The 7606-nt window shown below is 48.4% G+C and overlaps 1 long non-coding RNA gene across 1 annotated transcript in view; it reads left to right on the forward strand.

Moving 5' to 3' along the window:
• The first annotated feature begins 5655 nt into the window (after positions 1-5655).
• Positions 5656-7606, forward strand: part of LOC103742335 — a 12423-nt gene continuing 10472 nt past the window's right edge. The window contains exons 1-3 of the long non-coding RNA XR_607620.3: positions 5656-5761; positions 5841-6254; positions 7127-7381. This is a non-coding gene — a long non-coding RNA (uncharacterized LOC103742335). The remainder of the gene's footprint in view (positions 5762-5840; positions 6255-7126; positions 7382-7606) is intronic.

A 7606-nucleotide genomic window follows, 5' to 3' on the forward strand; every position in this document is an offset into this window, starting at 1 on the left:
TGTGACAGTGACAATGTTAGAATGGGTCCCAGGCCTCCCTGGCCTCTGAGGTGCCATCCCGCTGTTGTGTATGAAGCACCTCTTTATGCCTGTGACTTCATAGGGACACCAGATTCCTTCTTGAACTGTTGCTAAATGCTCTCGTTCTCTTCTGGACAGAGTTCCCAGTTCTACCAGCACTTGGCAAGCTGTGCGGTCTCCTGCCTTTAGAAGATGGTCATGGGTCTTTAGCTTTTCTTTCTTATTATCTTTAGTAAGAAAGCTTTGAAGAGAAATAAAAAATTCTGTCTGAGTGGGTGGAGGCACAATTCCAAGGTGCGTAAGTTAAAACACAGGCCCTAATTCCTTCATGTCCCAAGGTCTTTCCCCATGTGCTTTCCTGCTGGGTCAGTGATGCCTACCCTCACTAGGCAACACTTCCAAGGGTTATTTCAGGCTTTCGGAAGCATCATCCAGATCCATTCACACTCAGGGGCTTGTGACCGTCCTTGGTGGACCAGTCGTACTGGGTGTTGAAGTCTGCACCTGTTGCTGTCTTGTTGATGCTGACTCTGTGCTCTCTTCTCTGAGGATCATGGCAACATGCAGACCCTTCATGATGCCTCTCTCCTCCCATTAAAGAATGGGAGCCTCGTTGCCCCTATCTAAGCCCACAGGGGCCTCTGTCCTTGCTGTGGCTTATACAAGTGTCCCATCAGAGGCCATGTGGTAAAGGCATGGCCCTACAGTGGTGCTATTGGGAGATGGTGGGCTGTTTGGAGAGTGGGATCTGGTGGGAGTGATCTCAGGTCACCAGGAGAGAGTCTTTAAGGGACTGGGAGACTGTTATCTCTTCTTTTTCTTGACCTCGTGACTCATGACTGGGCGGGTATTCCCAACCTTGAATGGGAACTTCTAAAATTGTCATTGACGATAAACATTTTGCCTTTATAAGTGAATTATTTCAGGTACCTTGTTATAGTGATGGAAGCAGATTACTATAACGATCTAGTACCAGGAGTGAGGTCTTGGCTATAGCGTTGTCTGGCACTATGTTGAGAAGCCTTTGGTTTGTAGGAGGAAGTCGGAGGAGCAGCTAGAGGAAGCCTAGAATGCTGTAAGGAGAGCTTACTGGACAATTCTTGGAGGGCTCAGAAGACTAAACACTGAAAGAAATGGGCAGTAGGGAACGGATGGGAATGAAGGTGCTCCTGGGAACGGGGCAATAGGCTGTCCTTACTGCACTATGGCAAAAATATAAATGACTGCATTTAAAAAGCATATTTATTATTTCTATTTTATGTGTCTGAGTATTTGGCCTGCCTCTAGGTTGGTGCAGCTGTATCATGCAGTGCCCGCAGAGGCCAGAAGAGGGCATCGGATCCCCCGGAATTGGAGTTAACAGACAGTTGTCAGCTGCCCTGTGGGTGCCGGTAATCGAATGCGGGTCTTTTGCAAAAGCAGCCAGTGCTCTTAACCGCTGAGCCACCTCTCCAGTCCCTAAATGACTGCATTTTTCCGTGCCCTGAGACTCAGTAGAAGACTGAGTTTAAGGTGACAATTTAGCTAGTGGAGAGAATTTAAAGGCAACACAGCACTCGGGCAGAGGCGGGGGTGCAACTGTTTTTAGTCAAATTTATAGTGAGAAACCACAGCAAAGAGCAACAGAACAGCAGGATCTGGGACTTTGGCAGCATGGCCTGGAAAGGCATATATATGTGTGTGTGTGAGCCTATGTGTGTGAGTACGTGTGTTTGTCACAGCCAGAGTGGGTGTGGTTAAGCCAAGGGCCTCAGGTCTCCACCATAGGCTCAGAGGTGTAGAAACTCAAGCTTGTTTCAAGACTTTACAGGGCAGGATTTCTTTTCCAAGAGCCCTGGGCTTTCCGCATGCCCAGAACTGCCCTGAGTCAGATCTTTTTCCTGTGTTGAGTCAGTCAAGTGTTCTAAGACTGTATCCATGGTTCAGACCTCCAGCTGGCAGCACACCTTCACAAGGCCTATATGACTCCAGCTCTGTGGACACACGGAAGTTAGGAGTTATTGGGCTGTGGAGGCGTCCGGTGTAATGTGCCTTGAAAAGCTATGGACAGCCAGCCCGGGAGAGTGGTCATGTGGGCTGCAACCAGCCATGCCATAGGATGGGGGTGCCCATGCTCCTGAGAGCTCATGTCTCAGGACAGTGCTCCCTGGATGTTGCATGTGATTTAGGGTTTCATGTTTTCCCTAGTGGGTCTTGGTATGATCCCTTCTTTCTACGTTCCCCATTCCTTACTCTTAGAATAGGAGCCCTGGTGTTGAAAGCTTGCAACTTTCTTCGTGATTTTGCAGGGCTCTCAGCTGAGTTTGTCAGGAATCACAGAGTGATGATTGGGTGATGCTGGGGAGGTGAGTCTTGGAGAGTCTTGGGATGGACTAAGCGTCTTTTCTTAAAATATTTTATTATTTTTATTTTCTGTGTATGTGTGTAATTGCCTGCATGTAGGTAAGTGCAACCGTGTTGTGCAATGCCTGCGGAAGACAGAAGAGACTGTCGGATCCCCTGGAACAGGAGTTACGGACAGTTGTTAGCTGTCATGTGGGTGTTGGGATTCGAACCCAGGTCTTCTGCAAGAACAGTCAGTGTTTTTATCTGCTGAGCCATCTCTCCAGCCCAGGACTGAGCACCTTTTGTATTTTGAAGTAGACATGAACCTTTTTTTTTGGGAGGGGTGGAATGCTGTTTTGGATGTTACGTGTCTCCTATAGGCCCCTGTATTATAGGCATTCCACTAGGGCAGGACCACAGAGAAAGAGACCTTCAAGTGATGGACCCAACTGGGGGCTTCTTGGGTCACAGGGAGAGCATCCCTGAAGAAGCCTGTGGGGCTCTGGTTTCTTCTGCTTCCTGGCTGTGAGGTGAGACATCTGCTTTGCCACATGCTTCTGGCCACTTCCAGCTGGTACCCAAAGTCCTGAAAGTCATGGACTGGAACCACTAAAACCATGAGACAGAATAGAAGTTTTCTCTTTTTAAGGTGATTATCTCAGAGTTTTATTACAGTAATGGTAAGCTGACTAACACAGAGCTTTATGTCCTCCTTTTAAGAAAACTATATTGCTGTAGTGGGTGACTTAGAAGGGAAAGTTTTGTGAATTTAAAATTTAAATTAAAAAAAATTTATTTTATTTCATGTAGATGAATGTTTTGCCTGCATGTGTGTAAGTGCACCTGTGCCATGCAGTGCTCAAGGAGGTCAGAAGAGGGGCGTCGGATCCCCTGGAACTGGAGTTAAGGATGATTGTTAGCCGCCATGTGGTGCTGGGAACCGAACCCTGGTCCTCTGCAAGAGCAACCAGTGCTCTTAACCGCTCTCCAGTCCCCTGAACTTGAGATTTTAAAATCATTTTTTATTGACATGTGTTCATTATTCACGGTGATAGGTTTTATGAAGTCATTTTCCATACAGATGTGGAAAGCACTTTGAGCTCCTCCACCCTCCACCCTCTCTTCCCCCGACTGCTCCCCTCATTTTCCTGGTCTCTTTTCTAGCTTCACATGCTATATGCATATACGGTTTTCTGTCTATATCAATTCTGTAATTCACAAATGAAAGAAAATAGTTTGTCTTTCTGAGTCTGACTTACTTTGCTTAAAATGATGATCTCCAATCCCATCCTTTTCCCATAACATGATTTCATCCTTCTTTATGGCTGAATGAAACTCCATGGTACATGTGTGCCGCATTTTCTCCACCCATCCACCTGGTATGGGCGTCTAGGTGACTCCATAGCTTGGCTATTGTGTGTAGTGCTGCAATAAACATAGACGTGCAAGTGCCCTTGTGACGTGTTGACTGGAGTCCTTTGAGTCCGGGAGTGCTACAGGTGGGTCTCTACTCCCCAACATCATGTCTTCCTTTTTTCCAAACCTAGTAACTTGTCTCTGATTTGTGCTGTTCTTATACTTCTGGATGTGGGACCATCCGCCCGAGTGTGGCCAGCCTACCTGGAGCCACAGCCTCAAAGAAAACTCCTGCAGAAGCCATCACCTGTCCACAGAGCCTCAGCTGGGGTGGGGGCTTGTGAACCCCTTCTCCTCCATGCTAGAATGTTGGCTGGCTTGATCCCATGCAGGTCTTGTGCAGGCAACTACAGCTGCTGTGCAGTCACAGGGTTCATACCTGGGTAATTCCCCCCAGCAGCCTACGTCACACCTTCCAGTACTATGAGGGCCAGCCAGCAGGAAGGAGGCTTCCTGGTCAGCACTAACTTGATTTCTCCATGTCTTGTGACCAATGTATGTGGTGTCTTCAGCAATAGGGCCTTACCATCAAGTTCTGGTGGGCAACCCAGAGCAGTGGCAATAGCCTGTATTGCTTTGGGGGTCTGCAGCACACCTCTGACCACCAAAAATGACTGCTTCCCCTCCCTCTCTTCTCCTCAGTAGACCTTAGCTGATAGCTCAGAATACAAAGAGAACAAGGGTCTGGGGGAGGGTTTTGGTGGGTGGCCAGTGTGGGAGAATCAGCACACTCCCTCAGACTTGAGCTGTCAGTCAGAGCAGAGAAAACATGTTTTTCCAAGTCTAAAACCACTCACAAATCATGGGTTGTAAATTACAACAACAAAAACAGTCCTGCTCAGAACTGACACAGCGTCCTTACCCGGCACGTATCAGAAGATTGTGGGCCATCTGCTGTGGGCTCTGGGGATGAGAAGGCTTGAGGTGCGGCTGGTGGTTGCTGTCCCTGAGTAGGATTCTTGGGGATAGTCCAGGGCACTGGCAGGGGCCCCCAACCACCAACAGCCAGCTTGGAGTCCGCAACGGGGGGATCAGTAATGCATGGCTTATATTTCCCTTAAATATCTGCTGAAAAATGAAAGGGAAATGGGGTTGGTCAAATGCATTTGGGTTTTAATCAGCCCAAAGCTATGTGAAAAAACAGCCTATGTGAAATACTCAAATAACTGAAACCACAGACGAGATCCTGCAACAGTGTGCCGGGGCCTGAAGTGTGGCGGGTAAGTTGGCTTCAGATCCGATCTGAGGGGGCCTGGGCCTCCTGGGCCAGGCCAGGTAGCTGCAGTTGGTGCCCACTCTGATGAGTCAGCAGGATGAGTTTATAACCTAAACTATAGGTGAGAAAAGCTGTTCTCCTAGCTTCCCTAATCAGAGAGGCTGTAAACAGCCTTCTACATGAAAGAATTTACACAGGAACCAGGAATGTATGGAGCCAGGGAGACCACCAAGCACCAGAATGCACACCCCACTGGGCCTGGGTCATAGGGTGGGTCAGCCATGAGATGGTATTAAGAGGGCTGCTATGAGGGACCCTCAGGGAGTCTGCTTGAAGATGCAGTCAGCATTGCCCCGAGACACTGTGGGACTCTTGGGGAAGTCATCCAGTCCTGTCCTCACATGTGAGAGGACAGACAGCAGGTGTCCATGTCAGTCACAGCTCTGCCTTGACGCTCATATCACATTCAAGTCTGAATGTCTGCTGGTCATAAAGAGCAGGGTGCAACATCCAGGCTCTATGGGAAGAAGTGTTCTGCATCACCCCTGGAAAACCAGACCGACCCCTTGATTCATATCCTGAGAGATAAGGATCAGCTTGGGTGAGAAAGGGAAATGACTGAGGTGCATCTGCACAGGGGGCAGGGAACCCCTCTGACTCAAGTTGGCTCTGCCCTTCATCTGTCTTCAGGTCTGCACAGCACGGGAGCCACCCACAAGCTACCTGCACCTGCAGGCATTGGCCATGGTGGCCAGGTGGGCTGCAGGGCGTCTGTCAAACTAGGTCTGTATGCCCGATCAGGTGAGCTCTCCAGGTCCTTGGCCCACCTCACAAGCTCCTCACAGCCACTTCTTCCTCCCAGGTGGAAACCGATGGAGACAAAGAGCCCTGGGTCTCTGAAACTGGAAACTGGCACCCAACTGAGCTGTAATCCTGGAGGCCTACAAGAGAACATGGACTCTTCACAGAACTACTGCCAGGCTGATGTCCTCAGAAAACCCGGGTGAACCTGAAGCACGTATGTGCAAGTTAGTGAGACCAGACCCCCGCTTTGGGACAAGAAGAGACCCCATGCTTGTCTGGAGCCTCTGCGGACTCTGTCAACAGTGGCTGGGGTTGCTGATCAGAGGAGGCTGATGAGACACACACCTGGCAGCAATTGCAGCCAAGGCCTGCCAGCAGTTTCCAGGACTTGGCTGGGCTTGCAGCACACCTGGCTGGTCTGCAGCTCTGAATGGGAGCCTAGCTTCTCCAGCAGCTTCCTGAGTGAGCAAAGGTAGATTCCCATTCAAACCAGAGCCTCTGCAGTCAGCTCTGATTCTAGAATCCAGAGACCTCTGTGGGCACAGATCTATATACCAGATATCCTAGGAGGAAAAAGGGACATTAGGGAAACCTTGTGTCCCCTCCACTGCAGAGGAACACCACAGTTAGTAACTTTAACAGATAACAGATTACTTCAGGGACTCGCAAGACTTTTTTTTTTACAGCTGGGTTGCCTCAGGCATCTTCCTGTCTGGTTTAAACCTGTCATATATATATAATTTTTTTTTAAGCAAAACTAAACCAAACACTGCAGGCCTGTTTTCGTTTGCTCCTGTCCTGAATGCTCACTCATGTCTAAACTCTCAACTGGTGCTGGGCTGCTCCTCTGTCCTCAGGCAGTCAGGGCTCTTTGTGCGTTAGACTGGAGACTCCCAAACTCTCTCCCTTGTCGGAACCCAGTGGGTAAGGCTCAACAGTCTGGTGTGCAGGGGGGCAGGTGTCCAAGTCTCTGCCCATAGAATAGGGGCCACTATGTGCGGGTTCATCCATCTTATCTACACAATTTGTTAAACTTTCTGGGCCCAGTGCTCATCTCTGCTTAGCTGAGTGACTCAGAACTGAGGCTCTACCATCCGTCAAAGGCTCTTCCTAGCCCCAAGGTCCCCTAGGAGGAGCAGAAACCTGAGCACCAGCAAGGCCAGCTCAGGGGGAGTCTGTTTATCACTTCTGTTGGTTTATGTTTCTGGGCAAGTGTTCTTTTGAAGAAAGGACTCCAAATGCAAGGCTAAAATCAATGTCTGGAAACCCATACTCTAGGCCTTGGATGGCTGCTGTGTGCTTAGTGTGCTAAAATAAATGCTGTTCTGTTCCACTGTGTTTCAGTCCAACTGGCATTCATCATCTCCACTCTATGCCAGCAACCTGCCCCACAGACAGCAGGACTTGAACACAGGCACACCCCATGAGGAAGCCCAGCAGAGCAGGATGACCCAGAGAATGGAGAATTCTGCATCACCCACTATCCAGCATTCAGGAACAGTCATCAGAAAAATGACTTTTGAGTTCACAAAACTTCAGCTTGGAAGCCAATGAAAATCTAAAATACCATCCTCCAGAGACAACAAAGGAGTCACATGGGTGAGTACCTGGGTAGACTAGATTGAACCATCTTTTAAAAAAATTTTTTTAAAATAACAACATGATTAGAAGAAGCATTTCATTACAGCTTTAACATATTCAGAAACACACTCCAGAGCAAGGATACATCTCTTTCAAAAGTGGCTGTAAATTTTTAGGTTCACAGTTGAATTAATACAGTTATACAATATTGAACTCAGTATAAATCCTATAAGACATAAAATT

Source organism: Nannospalax galili, unplaced genomic scaffold, assembly GCF_000622305.1.
Source record: "Nannospalax galili isolate Female #2095 unplaced genomic scaffold, S.galili_v1.0 scaffold60, whole genome shotgun sequence".
Classification (NCBI taxonomy): Eukaryota; Metazoa; Chordata; class Mammalia; order Rodentia; family Spalacidae; genus Nannospalax; species Nannospalax galili.